The sequence below is a fragment of the Dromiciops gliroides genome, chromosome 2 (genome assembly GCF_019393635.1).
Source record: "Dromiciops gliroides isolate mDroGli1 chromosome 2, mDroGli1.pri, whole genome shotgun sequence".
NCBI classification, from domain to species: domain Eukaryota; kingdom Metazoa; phylum Chordata; class Mammalia; order Microbiotheria; family Microbiotheriidae; genus Dromiciops; species Dromiciops gliroides.
This window is the reverse complement of record NC_057862.1, coordinates 146,686,775-146,705,282: the sequence shown is the minus strand read 5'-3', so window position 1 is coordinate 146,705,282 and position 18,508 is coordinate 146,686,775. Positions and strand designations below refer to the sequence as shown.

The window sequence follows — 18,508 nt, the reverse complement described above, 5'->3', positions numbered from 1 at the left end:
TTCCTGGCCATTGCTTGGTCATATACGCATATCCCTTCTACTCTTTTTCTGGCTCCTCCTTATATGCTATTTTCCTCCATTAGGATGCCAGTTGCCTGAGGGCAAGGACTACCTTGCTTGTATTAAAAACACAATGGTTAGAAGAATCTGACATATAGTAAGCTCTTAATACTTTTTTCATTCACTCATTTCAGTTCTAGATCCATGATCTAATGAACCTATATGTACTGGAGGTTCCTATTGAGTGATGACAGCTGTTGGCATAATGGATCTCTATATCTCTGGGCCTGGAGTCAAGAAGACCTGAGTTCAAATCCAGCCTCAAACATTTATTAGTTGTGTGACCTTGGACAAGTCATATTTATTTGCTTCAATTTCTTCATCTGTAAAATGTGGATAATAATAGGACCTACCTCCCAGGCTTTTGGGGAGGATGAAATGAGATATTTTTTTTAAAAAGCTTCTAGCATAGTACCTGGTACATAGCAGATGTTATATAAATATTAGTTATTATTATTAATTAGTGGGAGATACAGCAGGAGAGGCAGAATAGGACTAGATTGTGGAAGGCTAGAAGAAGGATTGTGGGTTTCCCAAAATGAAAGTGAGAATTTCATTTCAATGATAAACCTTAAATATTTAAGGCTTGGCAGACTTTTTTTTTGGTTGTTGCTGCTTTCCTCTTTCTGTGGAAGTGAGCTTGCTTGCCTCCCAAATTCATAATAACCAAGGATTGCTGCTCACTTAGGGACCTGCAGTAGTTAAGTACCATCTGTCATTGCACTGGCAGAGTAGGTCTTCCACTGAACAGCTGATTTGAAAAAGCCCATCTCCATTACAGAGCATAATCATTCCTGACAGGAAGCAGTAAGTTCCTGAGGATACAGTTACAGAGACATAGGGGTAATTGTATAAGTAAGCTCTCTTCCCTGCATCACCCATAACAAATGTTTCTGGTCAAGAAAAATAAAAATCCCAATGATGTGGAAGCAGGAGGTAGCAGGCCCAGGGGAAAGCCTCCAGTAGCTCCTTTTGCAAAGATTGCCAGAGCAGCATTGATGGCACATAGCCCACATAGCAGTTGCAAAGCAGATCTCTAGCACCAGGAGTTGGCAAACCTTTTGATATCATGTGACCTTTGCTTTAATATTTCAATACTTTAAAAATCTGTGGGGAAAAAAAAATCTGTGGGACAGAAGAGAGGATGCAAGGTTTGGAATAAAAGGATCTGAATTTGAATCCTGACTGTCATTTGCTGCCTACCCCCTCCCCCCCAACTCAATGCACTTCATGAGTTCCTTATTGTTTCTAAGATAAAATGTAAAATCATAAGCCCCACAAGCTGGTTTCCTCCTACCTTTCCGGTCTTATTTCATATCATTTCTCTTTATATACCCCTTATTTCAGTTATACTCTCCTACTAGCTGCTCCGAGTTCATGGCATTTCTTCTCTTGGCTGCATGTCTTTACACAAACAATCTCTTATATCTGGAATTCACTTGCCTAGTCACTTCTACCTCATTGCTTCCTTCAAAGCAGTTTATCTGTCACCTCTTACATAAGGACTTCCCTAATTCTCCAGTTATTAGCACTTTCTTCTTTTAGAAATCACTTTGCATTTGTTATTATATGCAAATAGAATATATAATCATCATACAATTGCATTATATAATTTTTATAATTTAATTTAATGTGATAATAATATAATTATTATATGCAAATCATAACAAATATGTTTGTATCTACTTCCTTGTAGTGATAGGACCAATATCTATAAGTGTTCTCCCTGCCCCCACCTTCCCTGAACATAGGTGAGACTAGATTTTCCTTAAAAGATGACAAAAACCAGGACATGATTGACCCAGGTGGTGTCAGGATGGCATTGGGATTGGGCAGGGCTCAAGCCATGCCTCCCTTGACATAGCTCCCTGGTGGCCTCTAGCTGTATTGATGTGGCTTCCTGATCACCATGCACATGGGGGTTGGTGCCTTTTTAACTTGGTGGATGTTTGAAGACAAAGCAAGTCACCACATCCTGCTCTGCTAAAAAGAAGTATTTCTGTATGGAGGTGGAAGATTGGGATTTGCATATCTACCAAAGCAATTCCACCGTATCCTTGTGGCATATCCTTGCCATGTTAGGGCTAAGTAAACTTCCTTTTGTTGACTGCTCAGTGACTTAGGAGTGTCTCTTCCTGTCACTTCATAGAACCTGAACTAACAACAGGATGCCAGTGTCAGACCCACCCCTAATACTTGTATAATGTATTCTATCCCCACTCCCACACCCCACCCTCACCATAGAATGTAAGCTCTTTGAAGGCAGGGATTATTTCATTTTTGACTCTGTATCCTTAGGGTCTGGCACAGTGTCTTATCCACAGCAAGCACTTAAAATATTTGGTGAATTGAACTTCACTGAGTAGATTCATGACCTAGAAACCTCCAAGGGGAGTAAGACCCAGGAACTAGGGTCTTTCTCTACTCCCTCATCTGGAGGGAGAGACAACTGACTTGTGAGATAGGATTAGAAGAAGGACATATATCATCAACAATATTGACAAGAGGGAAGATTAATAGCAAAATGTCTGAGAAGTATGGCCACAAGCACCATATCTCCTTGTTCCCCAGGAAACAATCAGGGTAACCTTCTGTGGAAGCAGGACGGCTTCTTCATTTTCCTAATCCTGCTGCTTAATTCAGTTAGAGTGTGGGAGTGATGGCACCTGGACCAGAATCTTGGTCCCCAGGGGTCCCATGGATTCTAAATCTGCTACTGAGTGGGATAAAACTCCTTCCTGGTCCCCAGTAACTCCTCCAGAGAAATGTCAACTCCATGAAATCAGTCAGTCAATAAGCATTTATTAAGCACTACAAATTAGGGGCTTTTTTATCATTTAGTATTTATATTCTCAGTGCCTTCCACATAGTAGGTAGTCAACAAATGTTTGATGGGGTGAATTGAATTAGACAGTCACCCATGGGATTAAATGCCAATTATGTAATGTCTATAGTCTTCTTGAAACTATCGATACTGAGCTTGTGGTGGGGAGTCCGTTTCTACTACTTTCCCATTGACATGGCTCATGGGAGACTATTTCTCTCTGGAGTATCAATGATTTGTACAAAGCTACAGATACTGAGTTGCCAATGTGACAAATTGCTAATCAAGTCTCTGGCTTTGAGTAACTCAAAGCTTGTTGCTATAAATCCTGTCCCTCATCACTAATGGTGAAACAAAGTAGCTATAAATTTAGAAGACAGCCCTTTCATCTGATTTTTAGTAATAGCAACAACACTAAATTTTGTCACATAATATCTGTCATGGTTCTTTTGATAGAAAAATGAAATAATAAAACCTCAAATCACAAACTTTTTAAACCCCTTTTGGTTATTTCTTTTTTTGTTTTTTTTTTTGGTGGTGGTGGTGGTGGGTTTGCAGGGCAATGAGGGTTAAGTGACTTGCCCAGGGTCACACAGCTAGTAAGTGTCAAGTGTCTGAGGCCGGATTTGAACTCAGGTACTCCTGAATCCAGGGCTGGTGCTCTATCCACTGTGCCATCTAGCTGCCCCTGGTTATTTCTAAAGTCAAAATGTAGCATTTCAATTTGGAAAATAACCATGACTATTATTGTTAATATCAGATCTAGAGCTAAAAGGGATTGTGGTCAGCTAGTCCAGCCCCCTCATTTTATACACGAGGAAACTGAGACCCAGAGAAATTCAATGACTTGTACAAGGTCACATAGTAAGTGGCAGTTAGGATTCAAGCTCAGATCCTGTGGTTTCCAAGTTTGGCACACTTTCACCTCCTCGGTCATAATACTTTGTACTTAAAATATTTATAGTATTTTCATGCTGATTCTGATTCTTCCAACAGCTCCATGAGGCATATGGGGTAAGTGTTGAATATAAAGTTTCATCTCTGTTTTATAGATGAGGAAAAAGCAGAGACTCAAGTGAAGTTTCTTATTAGGTTATATAGTTAGTGAATGACTATCTTGGACAAGAAACCAGGTCTGTCAATTCCTAGTCCCTTATTCTTTTCTTAGAAGCTATTATTTGACATGGCACATTTTTTTGTTTTATTGTTTCTTGATTTCCCATAAAGTCATTAGCTTCCATTTGCTCAATCCTAATATTTAAGGAGTTATTTTCTTCAGAGAGCTTTTGTACCTCCTTTTCCATTTGGCCAATTTGGCTTTTCAAGGCATTCTTTTCCGCATTGGCTCTTTGTTCCTCTTTTACTATTTGATCTAGTCTATTTTTTAAGATGTTATTTTCTTCAGTATTTTTTTTTGTGTATGTGTCTCCTTTACCAAGCTGTTGGCTTTTGCCCCATGATTTTCTTGCATAATTCTCATTTCTTTTCCCATTTTTTCCTCTACCTCTCTTACTTTATTTTCAAAGTCTTTTTTGAGGTCTCCTATGGCCTGAGACCAATTCATATTTTTCTTGGAAGCTTTGGATGTAGGAATTATGACTTTGTTATCTTCTTCTGAGGGTGTATTTTGATCTTCTTTGTCACTTATAATAATTTCCTAAGGTCAGAATTTTTTTCCTATTGTTTGCTCATTTTCCCAGCCTATTTCTTGACTTTTAACTCTTTGTTAAAGTGGGGTTCTGCTGTACATACACACTCAATTGGGTGGAGTAATCTATCTAACCTTGCAAGAAAGTAGGAGGGGAAGGGGTAAGGAGGGAGGGGTGAAAGAAGGGAGGGCAGATTTGGAGAGAGGGCAGTCAGAAAACAATTCCCTTTTGAGGAGGGACAGGATGAAATATAGATGAAATATATATATTTCATATATATTCCCTTCCCCATTATATTTGCTCTATATTTCATATATATATATATATATATATATATATATATATATATATATATATATATATATATATATATATTCCATATATCTATAGGATAGGATGGAGGGAAACCGCTAACAATAGTAACTGTGAAAAAGAGAAAAGGAAAAAAATTGTACAAAAATATTTATAGCAACTCTTTGTGGTGGCTAAGAATTGGAAATTGAAGGAATGCCCATCAAATGGGGAATGACTAAACAAGCTGTGGTATATGATTGTAATGGAATATTATTATGCTGTAAGAAAAGACAGGGGGCATCTAGGTGGCGCAGTGTATAAAGCACCAGCCCTGGATTCAGGAGGACCTGAGTTCAAATCTGACTGCAGACACTTGGCACTTACTAGCTGTGTGACCCTGGGCAAGTCACTTAACCCTCATTGCCCAGCAAAAAATGAATGAATGAATGAATGAATAAGGGACAAGCAGGATGATTTCAGAAAAACCTGGAAAGACTTATATGAACTGATGTATAGTGAAGTGAGCAGAAACAGAACATTGTGCACTGTGACAGCATTATTGTTCTTTGAGCAATTGTGAATAACTTAACTACTCTCAGCAATACAGTGATCCAAGACAATCCCAAAGGACTAATGATGAAGCATACTATCCACCTCAAGAGAAAGAACTGATATTGATTGAACATAGACTGAATCATGCTATTTTGTGCTTTCTTTTAAATTTTTTTCTTGAGTCTTTTATATAAAATGACTAATATGGTAATGCTTTACATAATTGCACATGTATAACCTATATATATGATTGCTTACCACCTCAGGGAGGGGAAAGGGTAAGGAGGGAGGGAATGAGAGAGGGATAGAATTTGGAACTCAAAACTTCAAATAAATAAATAAACGAATGAATAAATGAATAGATAGACAGACAGACAGAGAAATGAATGAAGGAATAAATAGATAAATAAATAGTGTGTGTGTGGGAAGTGGGGCTTGACTTCCAGGGTAGAGGGCACACTGTCCCAAGATTCAGGGGGTTGTGCAGCTGTTTTCAGAGATACTTCTAGGGATTTGTAAGGTTTTAGTTCTTCCAAGGTGGTATGATTTAAGGAGAGGTATGTTTACTACTCTCCTGGCCTGTTTTTCTTCCCTGGAACTATGAGTAGCTTCCTGCTCCACTGTGGCCACAAGTTCTGGTGTGCTAGTGCTCCTACCCTCCCTGGGATTGCCATCCAAGACTGGGACCTGGATCCAAGTATGGGCAAAACAACAGTCCTGCCAAAGTGCTAGCAAAAATACCCCTGTAATCTCCTTCTGGCCAATTGTTTGACCTCCTTCCCCTCTGTGGGCTAAGTTCAAGAAGTAGTTGCTGCTGTTGCTGATTCAATGGCTCCCAAGGCCTTCTCCTGGTTTGGTGGGGCTGATTCTGTGCTGATGTGGCCTTTCCTGGACTGCACTCCACTCTCACTTTGGTGTGACCTATCTTTCCTGCTGACCTTCTGCATTGTCTTTGGCTGCAAAATTATCGCACCCTGTCTGTTTGTGGGTTCTGCTGCTCCAGGATTTGTCTTATGGCATTATTTTAAAGTATTTGGAGGGGTCTTGGGGAGAGCTCAGGCAAATTACTGCCTTTCCTCTGCCATTTTGGCTCCCCTCCATGGCACATTCTTGAATGCAAAATTATGACAGTATGCTTTTGATCTCTATGGATGTAAATGAGGCAATCTTATAGAGCATTGGACAAAAGGCAAAATGCACAGTGAAGTGTACATCCAGATGTGGATGCTAGCATATACAATTATGTTTATGCATTTTCCCCCGTCCAGACATGGTATTCACAAAATGTCACATTCTTGCCTACATAAACAATTGTGTTTGTAACCTAAACACCCCTCTCACTATTTTGCTATACTCTTCTGTTTGCAGTAAACCAGGAAACTCTGGGCTCTGAGCTACATGTGGCCAAACTGGACCCCCTCATAATGAGGCACATGATAAAAACACATCTGATACTTTTTGCCTCTGACTCCTACAGGGAATATGGGGGACAATAAACATAAGCAAGGGGCACTGTTTGGGTCCAGTTAACTCAGTTGGTAAGAGTGTGCTAATGAAGCCAAATTTATTGGGTCAATTCCATCCCCATTGGGATAGTTATATTCATTTTGTTCCATGAAACCACACTGTGCATACCTAATCAGAGAGGTGTGTCATTGGTCCTGAGGAAGACTATCGTGGTAGTGATTGTGGTTGGAACAATATAAAATTAACACCATAACGAGAAACATGATTCAAAGAATATGTTGATAAAATGGAAACTTCTTTTTCATTTTGATCTTTGGAGCTCCAGAATTTACCACAGTATGTGGTTCATAATAAGTGCTCAATAAATACTTAATGAATGGCCAGTGTGGGAACTTATTTTGCTGGACTATGCATAATTGTAAGAAAATTTTTATTTTTTCAGGTATTTTTAAAAATTGCTCAATGGGGGGGGGTTGAAAGGTGCAGATTATAAATGCTAATAAAATTAGGTACATTTATTTTTATTTTTATTTTTTTAGTGAGGCAATTGGGGTTAAGTGACTTGCCCAGGGTCACACAGCTAGTAAATGTTAAGTGTCTGAGGCCGGATTTGAACTCAGGTACTCCTGACTCCAGGGCCGGTGCTCTATCCACTGCACCATCTAGCTGCCTCGTACATTTATTTTTGAAAATTAAAAAATATTGATTGATGGATGCCATTCGATTAGTCGTATTTCCTATGAATAAGAAGATGACACAGTAATAAGGAGGTGATAGGTCTGGTGTGTATTCTCTCCTAGTTTACACTGTCTGGAGTAGTGTGTATGGATTTGGACATTGATAAGCTGGAGTGTTCAGAGAAGGGAAGCCAGGATGGTAAAGAGACTCAAGTTCATGCCTCATAAAAAGCATAAGAAACACTGGGAAAAATGGGGATGTTTGGCTTCGAAAAGAGAAGATATGGGAGGGGAAGGGCTCGATGTCTGACTTATGGAAAAGGGATTAGAGTAATGGGTGGAAATTGCAAAGAGAGAAATTTAGACTGCATGGAAGGAATAACTTATTGATGATCAGAGTTGTCCAAAACTTGGTTGGTGGTAGTTTCCCTTTTGTTGGAGGTCTTTAAACAAAGACTGGATGGCGATTTATCAGTGATGTTGGGTGTATGTAGGGGGAGTTAAAGACATTGGGTGGACTTGATGGCCATGCAGGTCATTTCCAGGCACCTGTGTATTGGAGCCAGCTTGTGGGGCTCAGGAGTGCTGCCTGTTAAATTTTCATTGTGAATGTTTATACCTTGGAGAGCAGTAAAGGTTACAAATTAAGACTTGATTTGTTGTTTTGTTTATTGTTTAGACTTAAGAAAGTAATAGGTAAAAGGAGATAATGCAGATTAAACTTAAAAGAGTAGTGTGGGGGCAGCTAGGTGGCGCAGTGAATAGAGCACCAGCCCTAGGACCTGAGTTCAAATGTGACCTCAGACACTTGACACTTACTAGCTGTGTGACCCTGGGCAAGTCACTTAACCCCAATTGCCTCACCAAAAAAAGAAAGTGTAGTGTGTGCATGTGTGTGTGTGTGTGTGTGTATACATACATACATACATATATATATATATATATATATATATATATTTTGAGAACCAGTTAAAAAAATGGGTTTTTGTGGGACAGTGAGGGTTAAGTGACTTGCCCAGGGTCACACAGCTACTAAGTGTCAAGTGTCTGAGGCCAAATTTGAACTCAGGTCCTCTTGAATCCAGGGCTGGTGATTTATGCACTGTGCCACCTAGCTACCCTTGAACCAGTTAAATTTTTATCATCATATTCCCACTTTCAAGTCTGAAATTCTATGGTTCTGGGATTATGTAAGAAGGACTACACACTTCGTTGTCGCTGGTTAGGTGTGGTTAGACATATAAAGCACACCAATTCCCTCCACCCCCAACTCCTTTTTCTTTTTGTTTTTTGTTTTGCCAGGGTCACTTCTTACCTTGGAGGTAATAGGGCTTTAGAAAAATATTTTAAGATACTTATCCTCTCTTAGTAAGTAGTTTATCCTCTGATGGCCTCAGTTTCTTCGATATAAAATGTAGAAACTGAGATAAGACAATCCCTAAATTCTTTTCTATCTGAGACCTTCTATCATCCTATTCAATAACCTCCTCCTCTGCTCAGTGAATTTTCGTTTCTAGATCTAACCCAGCAGAGGAGAGAGGTAAAAGTGCAAGTGATTGTTTTTCAACATCACTTTTTGAAATGCTACCAAGGGGAAGTTTTCCTATTAATCCATAGAACTAAAGAATTTAGAGGCACAAAGGGAGTTTAGAGATTATCTACTCCAAATTTCTTACTTTCTAGATGAGGGAACTGAGGCCCTTAGAGGATAAGGGATGTACCCATAATCCGACAACTATTTAGCTGCAGAATTGTAACTAATACCCAGGTCTTCTGACTCCTAATACAAAATTTTCCTTCAACCATACCACCATAAGATTAATTCAATTTGATTTAATGCATCTAAAAAAATTAACCAGTAATAAAAATCAAAAGCCCTCTTGAATTTATTCAGAAGGAAACAAATCTCTACAGGAAGCTAGGGGCAGGGAGAGGTCTAGTTTCAGTTTCACATATTGACCAGATTGGGGACATTAAGCTAAAGACTCTACCTGGAATCCACCAATGTTAAGTCCTCTTGGCCTCCAGGGAAGCCAAATATGAATGCCTCACATTTAAAAAAAAATATTAGTTGCAGAAAAGAATCAAGATGAATGGGGGTTCAATCAAACTGCTATCTTTGTAGAATGTTTTTCAAAGACAATCTCATGGAATAAAATAGGAAATAAAATGAGAACTTAATGAATAGGACTTTGAAAGAGAACTTTTCCCCAATAAGAACTATATTCTAGGTTATATAACAGACTCTCAGAATGCTATTTCTTAAAATACCTTAAGAAACACCCTGCAAACAATGGCAGAACATCTGTTAGTGGAAGGAAACACATCATTACTGTGATTCCTTTCAGTTTTTTGTTTGTTTGTGGGGGTTTTTTTGGTGAGGCAGTTGGGGTTAAGTGACTTGCCCAGGGTCACACAGCTAGTAAGTGTCAAGTGTCTGAGGCCAGGTTTGAACTCAGGTACTCCTGACTCCAGGGCCAGTGCTCTATCCACTGTGCCACCTAGCTGACCCGATTCCTTTCAGCATTAACCATACAGGAATAAACGAACATTCTACCCCGTAATGAGATCATTTGGCAAGAGTGGGACCACTTCTTTGTTTTCCTCTCTTCTATCACCAATTCTGAAAAGAGCTACTGGGTCTAACCATAATGTTTTTTTCTTCTTCTTCCACACTATAATGTTGGAGGAGGGGTTCTTCCCCAAAGAACTGATTTCCCAAACCAACACTGATCTTATATGGTGTGGTTTGATTTGATTTTTGAATGAAATGATTGCCTTAAGGGAAGTACATCACCTGCCTAACACCATATTGCATGTAACACCTGGTGAGATGGACCCTACTATGCCTCCAGCTGCAAAAAAGTCACAAATATAAATTTAGAATATAAACTTATAAAGGATTGATTCCAAGAAAAATCTAATGCTATTCATGAAAAAGGAATATTATCAAAAAATCAATCATATCATAAAGCAATAACAATTGTTTAACCACCTTGAAGTGTGCCCTGTACTGTGTTCTCAAATTTTAATATTAATCACTCAGGAGAATAGAGAAAAGATTTCCATTGCTTCATATTGTTCATTATCTGTTTGATAGATATATTGGATGTAGTACTGATTCATAGAAGGGTTTTTTATATTTAAAGATCATTCATGTGTTTAAGTATCTAGCAAAAATAATTTTTCTGCACCTCTGACTTCTTTTTCATCTTTTACTTTTTTTCCAGACTCCGTATAGTATTATGGGAGTTTTATCAATATAAACAAAATCTTCTGCTATAGCACGGTTTAGACATTGTAAATGACTAAGAATTGTCTTGTGAACACATCCTTTGAACACCACACATGAATGAGTATAATTTTTTGCATATCAGCAAAAGTGATGTACCATTGCTATCTGGATGTATTTAGTTGAAGCTTATTAAGTAGCTCTAGTCATTTATTTATTTATTTATTTATTTATTCATTTATCTATCTTTATTTATCTGATCATTTAGTATTCAAAGAAATTTGTGAATTTGTTTTTGTATTTACAAAAGTTTACCTGTAAAATGTTCCTTACATTAAAAAAATAGTTTTCATTTATTTCTTTAACTTTTCAATAGGAAATGATAATTCTATGTAACAGTTTTTTTTTTTAAATGGCAGAATGTTCCCAGTTTCCAAGCAAGGACTAATAGCTGAAAGCCATAGCGTGGCATCAAATTCTGTTATATAAGGAACAGACTCATGAAAGCATCTTGCTCTGAGGCTTTCTTTCTCTATAGGCCTCTGGTAGCTCAATTGACAGAGCACTGGGCAAGGATTCAGTAAGACCTGAGTTCAGATGTCTCAGACACTAGCTGTGTAATCCCAGGCAAATCACTTAATCCCTGTTTGCCTCAGTTTCTTCAACTATAAAACAGGAATAATAATAGCACCTACCTTCTGGGGGCCCAGAGTCTCTTGACAAACTGCTTTGCTTCTTTAAAAGAGGAGACTCGGGGATACAAAGAGCCCTAACCCTCTACTGGGTTGTCTGAATATTCTCTGCCCCTTTGAATGGAGGATGGAACAAAGAATTGCTCCTCCAATCTCCACTTAAGAATGGTACCCAAGCCAGCCATCTCTTCCATTTCCCTTCAGGCTTTACTCCTTCAGACTTCTCCATCATGTCCCCTTTCCCCCTTTTCAACTTCTTCTTTTGTGTTGTCTTCCATGTTAGACTGTAAACTCTTTTTTTCATATCATGTGTCAACTTTCACAAGTTCCCTATCCTTGAATTAGAAGTAGGCTTCATGGGACAGCTAGGTGGCGCAGTGGATAGAGCACCGGCCCTGGAGTCAGGAGTACCTGAGTTCAAATCCGGCCTCAGACACATAACACTTACTAGCTGTGTGACCCTGGGCAAGTCACTTAACCCCAATTGCCTCACTAAAAAAAAAAAAAAAAAGAAGTAGGCTTTATTCAGGTCCTGTGAGTGACCTGTTAGTTCAGGTTCAGTGTTAGGATGAAACGGGGCATTTGTAGGTCATTCAGCCATTAATGGAAGGAGGGTTACTCTGACACACAGAGAAAGGATCTTTAACAAAGAAACTCTAGCACTTAGCTTGGGTAAACAAGGTTCCCCTCATCTCCATATAGAGATGCATCTGGTTAAGAGGCAAGGTCATAGGACATCCTCAAATCTGAAGGGCCCCAACTTCACATGTTTGTGACTTTTATGTCCTTAGTTGACTAGAAATTCACATTAATACTGCCAGATGCTACCAGAAAGCTGATGCAAGGGAGGTGGAGCTTGTGTCTTAATCCTCTGTGCCAATCAAGCCCTGGGAACAACTTTGTTTCTTTTAAGGTAAAAACTAGCCTAACTTGCTGGGGGTCAGAGTTAAGGATATTGCTCCCACCATACTTTGTGACTGACAAAAGTAGATAACTATGGCAACTAATAAGCAATTAATCATGTCAGTTTTTGGTCCCTGTCAGCCTACAAGAAAAAAATCAGTGTATGCTATCTTAGAAAGTGTGTAAACTTTCCACATGGAATCACTGTAAAAATGTGAAATGGTAGACAAGGCATTTTCCACTGTCTCTTTAAGATAGATCTTGGTGGTTACAAAGGTGGTGTAACTAAAATACAGGCTGAGTTGACATAAGGAATAAATGTCAAGTATAGTTATCAAAAAAGTTGCCCAACCTCCTGGACAGCATACAAGGGGGGGGGGAGTATATGACCAGAATAGCTTCAGAAGCTCAGTCAAATATTTATTGAGAGCCTACTAAATATTCAGTATGCTGGGCACTATGGGAGATAAAAGAGAAGGGGAGACCCAAGAGGCAGTATTGTATAGCACTCAACTTGAGATCAAAAGACCTACTCACATCTTGCTTCTGATACCTACTGGCCAGGGTTGCTCAGCAAATAATTTCACCCCTCATAACCTCTTCTCTATAAGATGGAGATAATAAGAGCTGTATTTCACAAGACCAACTTGATCACAGATTTGAGGCTCTAAGAATACACTCAAACTTGTAATGGGCTGAATGAAAGTTAGCCTAGGGATAGTCATGGAGAATGTTGTTAACCCAGGGATAGTAGGGAAGATATGTTGCTCTCGATGGAGATACCAGTGTTTGGAGACGAGAAGCAGATCTGCCAGAAGTCATTGTTGTTGTTGTTGTTAAGTGTGGATGACCACCAGAAGTAGACAGCTATCCACTGATGTAGCTTAGCAACACATCTCTGAGAGTCTTAGAGAACTGTCTCAGGCATTGAAAAGTTAAGTGATTTGCCGCTGGCCACAGAGTCAGTACATGTCAGAGGTAGAGCACAGTTCTGCCACATAGTAAGTGGTGCTTATTAAATATTTGTTGATTGCTTGATGAAATTGTACCCAGGTCTCAGTGACTTCAAGGCCAGCCCTCTACCCACTGAATGGTTATCTCCTCCTAAAACTATGCTTGCTGTCAAAGATAACTATCTCCCTAGACTGAGGCCAAAGGTCACACAACAAATTAATGGCAGAACTGGAGAAAAGCACTAATAATTTCTGGGTTTGGTCCTATAATGCAACCATTAAGTTGTATTTCTATCACACAATGTTTACAGAAATTTCATTCAAGAGATCCCAGACACACTAAGAAAGAGCCTGTAGCTATTTTTTTTCAGTGTGACAGGCACAAAGAGTTGGCATGTGATTAATTGCACCCATAGCTATCTGCTTGCAGATGTCACAAGCCATGAGGATTGCATTTGGAAAGAACTGATAATGCCAGCATATATAATTACATACAGCTGTGGAAACAATCCAAATACAATTGTCACATAGGAAAAAAGGCACCATCCAAAATGGAGGTAGCCTCTCTCCCATTAGAACGTGGACTACTTGAGAGCAGGGACCTACAACTTGGCACAGTGCCTAGGACACAGGAAGAGCCTAATCAATGATTGTTACTGACTGCTCTTCATCTTCATTCTCATCAGTCAAGGTGCAAATAAAGGACAACCAATATTCTTACTGTCGCTATTATAATTTACATATCACAGCATTGCAGATGAAATCCAAACCTTGAGAGGAGAAAAAACACTGTAGCTGGACTCAGGAAGCCTGACTCAGAGTCACAGTGTTGCTATTCACTAGCTGTGTGACCTTAGACAAATCATTTTATTTCTTTGGGCCTCGGTCTCCTCATCTGTAAAATGGTGTTAGGATTGGTGATTGGACTAAATCATCCCTAAACTTTCTTTTAACTCTAATAATCTGTGATTTTGTGACATAATCCTCTGCCATAGGCATGGACCTAACTCCAGAAAGGGGGCCATCACATTTCTAGAAAGGGAGAACATGGAGCTTATTGCCTGTTTCCATTTTTTCTTTGTTTCAGTCCAGTCTATTTCAGACTCAAGTAGACACAGCATCTAGTTAATGACACAACTTTATTGTCTATTTTAACACCGTTGGCTTTTCCTTTATTCTGTGGGATCTCATATTTAAGTCTTGACTTGGTTGAAAATAAGCATAAGGAAGTTTCATGCAATGCCCATGAGGAAATAGTGACTTCCCCAAGGTCACACAGCTAGTAAGTGTCTGAGGCCAGAATTGAACTCATGATTCCAGGCCTGGTGTCCCTAGGCAAATCACTTAAGTTTTATCTGCCTCAGTTTCCTCAACTATAAAATGAGGATAATAATAGCACCTCCTTCCCAGTATTGTTTTAAGAATCAACTGAGGGAGCGGCTAGGTGGCGCAGTGGATAAAGCACTGGCCCTGGATTCAGGAGTACCTGAGTTCAAATCTGGCCTCAGACACTTGACACTTACTAGCTGTGTGACCCTGGGGAAGTCACTTAACCCCCATTGCCCCGCAAAAAAAAAAAAAGAAACAACTGAGAAAATAATTTAAAAGTGCTTTATAAATCATAAAGCTTTATAGAAATGGCAGCTATTATTATTATTATTGTCTGGCAACCTATTCAGGTCTGCCTTCTTCTACAACACTTTCCATTCTGTCTTTCTCTCCCATGAAAACTCACTTGTCTGTTTCATTCCTTCAAGGTTCTTCTCTATTACTTCATCAGATAAACCCATTCATTCTAAGGAGATGATAGCTTACTGTATGAACTCTCCCAGATAATCAATCCTCAAGTATTTATTAAGTGCTGAGGATACAAAGATATCTATCTCCGCATATCTATCCCTTATCTATTCATCTTTTAAATCCCTGCCCTCAAGGAGTTTACATTTTATATAGAGAGGCAACATGTATATATATGTATATATGTATACATATATATATGTAAGCTCAAAGTAATTATTTCAAAATATATACAAAATAAGTATGAGATAATGGAGGGGCTCTAGAAGTTGGTGTAGGAATCAAGAAATAAGTGGTTTGGTTTTTTTTATAATTTTTTTTTTTGCAGGCAACGGAGGTAAAGTGACTTGCCCACGGTCACACAGCTAGTAAGTGTCAAGTGTCTGAGGCCAGATTTGAACTCAGGTACTCCTGAATCCAGGGCCGGTGCTTAACCACTGCGCCATCTAGCTGCCCCCAAGAAATAAGTGTTTTAACAGAAGCTCATTATCTTCAGTCAAAGGAATGATTAATGGTGGAAACTTTAGGTATTTTGTTGTTGTTCAGTCATGTCTGACTCCTTGTGACCCCATTTCAGGTTTTCTTGATAGAGCTCGAGGAAACTGAGACAAAAAGGGTTAAGTGACTTGCATTGGGCCACGTCTTCTTAAACTAATTTTTGTCAGGGACTCCTTTTGTAGTCTAGTGAAACCTAAGGATCTCTTCTCAAAAAAACCCAACAACAACCCTGTTTTTAAATGCATAAAACAAAATATGTGAGATCACTAAGGAAAACAAGCTCATGGATCCCAGGTTAAGAACTGCATTATAGTGTCACGCTTATGACTACTTGCTTCTCACCCCATTTCCCTTCCTCAGTCTTCCTCCCTCTCCTCTCTAGCTACTAATAAAGAAGGGCCAGATTTTAAATACCAACCTTTATGATAGCGCTGTACTTAAAAATCTTTGGAAACTCCTGTTTATAAGCACATCAACAATACACTTAAATGCATAAAAAGCAAATATGCATTTAACCTCAGGTTAGACATAGACTTGTCATCATAACCACATATTGCATTGTGATTGTGGGCTTTTGTAAGATCACTTTGTGCTCATTCAAGCTGTGCATCCAACACTATGTTGTTTCCAAGCCTGTATTTGCATAATTGGGGCCTGGGAATTTAAATGAGACTTTGTATTTATTTTATATTCTCACTTGGAGGAGGTTCGGAATGTCTGCAATTTAGTGACTGTCCCTAGAAAGCTGATATCCCTTGCTTTGCAGATGGACAGTGAGGTGTTCCCTAACTAGGATGCTCTGATGCATGTTAAGTTCTCAGGAAAGGGCAGTAAGAAAACAGGGTAAAATCCCATTGTGATTAGTGGAAAAGGTAGCTAGATCTAGTGTTAAAGGACCTCGGTTCCAATTCCAACTAGCTCCCTAAAGGACCTCAGGCAAGTCTAGTCAATTCAAGTCATTTATTGAGCATTTATTAAACACCAACTATGTGCCAGGCACTGATCTAAGTGCTGGGGCGGGGGGGGGGGGGGGGTGTGACATAAAGAGCAGTATAAAATAATCCTTGCTCTTAATGAGTTCACAGTCCAATGGAGGAGACACTATGTCAATTAACTATGTACAAACAAGATATAGACAAGGCAACTGGAGATAATCTTAGAGGAGAGGCACTAGCCTTAATGGAGAAGGGAGAGGCTTCTTGAACTATAGGTGAGAAGGAAGCCAGGAAAGTAAGGAGATAGAGAAGAGGAGAGAGAATTCTGGGCATGGGGACTAGCCAGTGAAAATGCATGGAGGGGCAGCTAGGTGGCTCAGTGGATAGAGCACCGGCCCTGGATTCAGGAGGGCCTGAGTTCAAATCCGGCATCAGACACTTTACACTTACTAGCTGTGTGACCCTAAGCAAGTCACTTAACCCCAATTGCCTCACAAAAAAAAAAAAGAAAAGAAAAAGAAAAAGAAGTTGCATGGAGTCAGAAGATAGAGTGCCTTGTGAAAAGAACAGCGAGGATATCAGTATTACTAGACCATTGAGTATAGGGAGGGGAGGAAGATGTAAGAAGACTGGAAAGACAGGAAGAAATCTGGTTATGAAGAGCTTTGAATGCCAAATAAGGATTTATATTTGATCCCAGAGGTAATAGGGAGTCACTGGAGTTTATTGATTGGGGGTAGGGTGGGTGGGTGACCTGGTCAGATCTGGGCTTTAGGAAGATAACTCTGATAGAGTGGGGAGAGACTTGAAACAGGGAGACCAATCAGAAAGCTATTACAATATTTCAGACATGAGTTCAAATCCAGCCTCGGACATTTGACACTTACTAGCTGTGTGACCCTGAGCAAGTCACTTAACCCCCATTGCCCCGCAAAAAAAAAAAAAAGTAGTGGATCAGAAACAGAAGAACTTAAGGACATAGGTGGTGTTTTCAAAACTACTACGAATTGTTAGCATATGATTCAAAAGACAAAGAAGAATATATCAAGTGAATAGTTGGTTAAGAAAACAATATTAGGTGACTGCACATATGTAACATATAACAAATTTCTTTGCTTCTCAAAGGGGAGGGGAAGGAGGGAGAGAGAAATATGAAACTCAAAATATTTTTTTAAATTAATGTTAAAAATTTTGTTGACATGTAATTGAGAAAAATAAAAATAAAATGTTTTTTAAAAAGTAAAAAACAACAACAATATTTCAGGCATGAGATGATGAGAGTCTGCACCAAGGTGATGCAGTATCAGAAGACAGAAGGGAATGTATATGTGAAATGTCATGAAGGACTCCCATATCCAACAAATTAGATATGGGAGGTTAAAAGAGAGTGAGGAGTTGAGGATGGGTTGCAAGCCAAGGTGACAGGGAGGGGATAAGGGTGTACTCAAAAGTGAAAGGGAAGTTCAGAGGAAGGGAAGGTTTGGGGGAGAGATAACAAATTCTGTTTTGGACATGCTGATTTTAAGATGTCTAAAGTGAGATATCCAATAGACAGCTGGAGATGTGAGACTGGAGGTCAGGACAAAGGTTAGAACTGGATAAATAGAGCTGAGAATCATTTGCTTAAAGATGATATTGGATCCTTGGGAGCTGAGGAGGTCACCAAACACAATAGTATAGAGGGATAAGAGAAAAGCACCCAGGAAAGAGCCTTCGGTGGATTCCCAAGGTTAGCAGATGCAACCTGGATAAAGATCTAGCAAAAGAAATAGAAAATCAGTGGTAAAACAATTGGAGATGAACCAAGATTGAGCAGTGCCACGAAAATCTAGAGAGAAGAGAGTATAGAGTAGAAGAAGATGATGACACTATCAAAAGCTGCAGAGAAGTGACTAAGGGTGAGGATTGAGAGTGGGCATTTAAGAGATCACCACTCACTTAGGAGAGAGCAGCTTCATTTGAATGATGAGGCACA

The 18,508-nt window shown here is 39.2% G+C and overlaps 1 protein-coding gene across 1 annotated transcript in view; it reads right to left on the bottom strand.

Annotated features, from left to right (window-relative positions):
- LOC122740304 (carboxypeptidase inhibitor SmCI-like) overlaps nucleotides 1-18,508 on the bottom strand; it is a 79,716-nt gene that overhangs the window by 37,843 nt on the left and 23,365 nt on the right. The gene's annotated exons all lie outside the window — the stretch shown is intronic.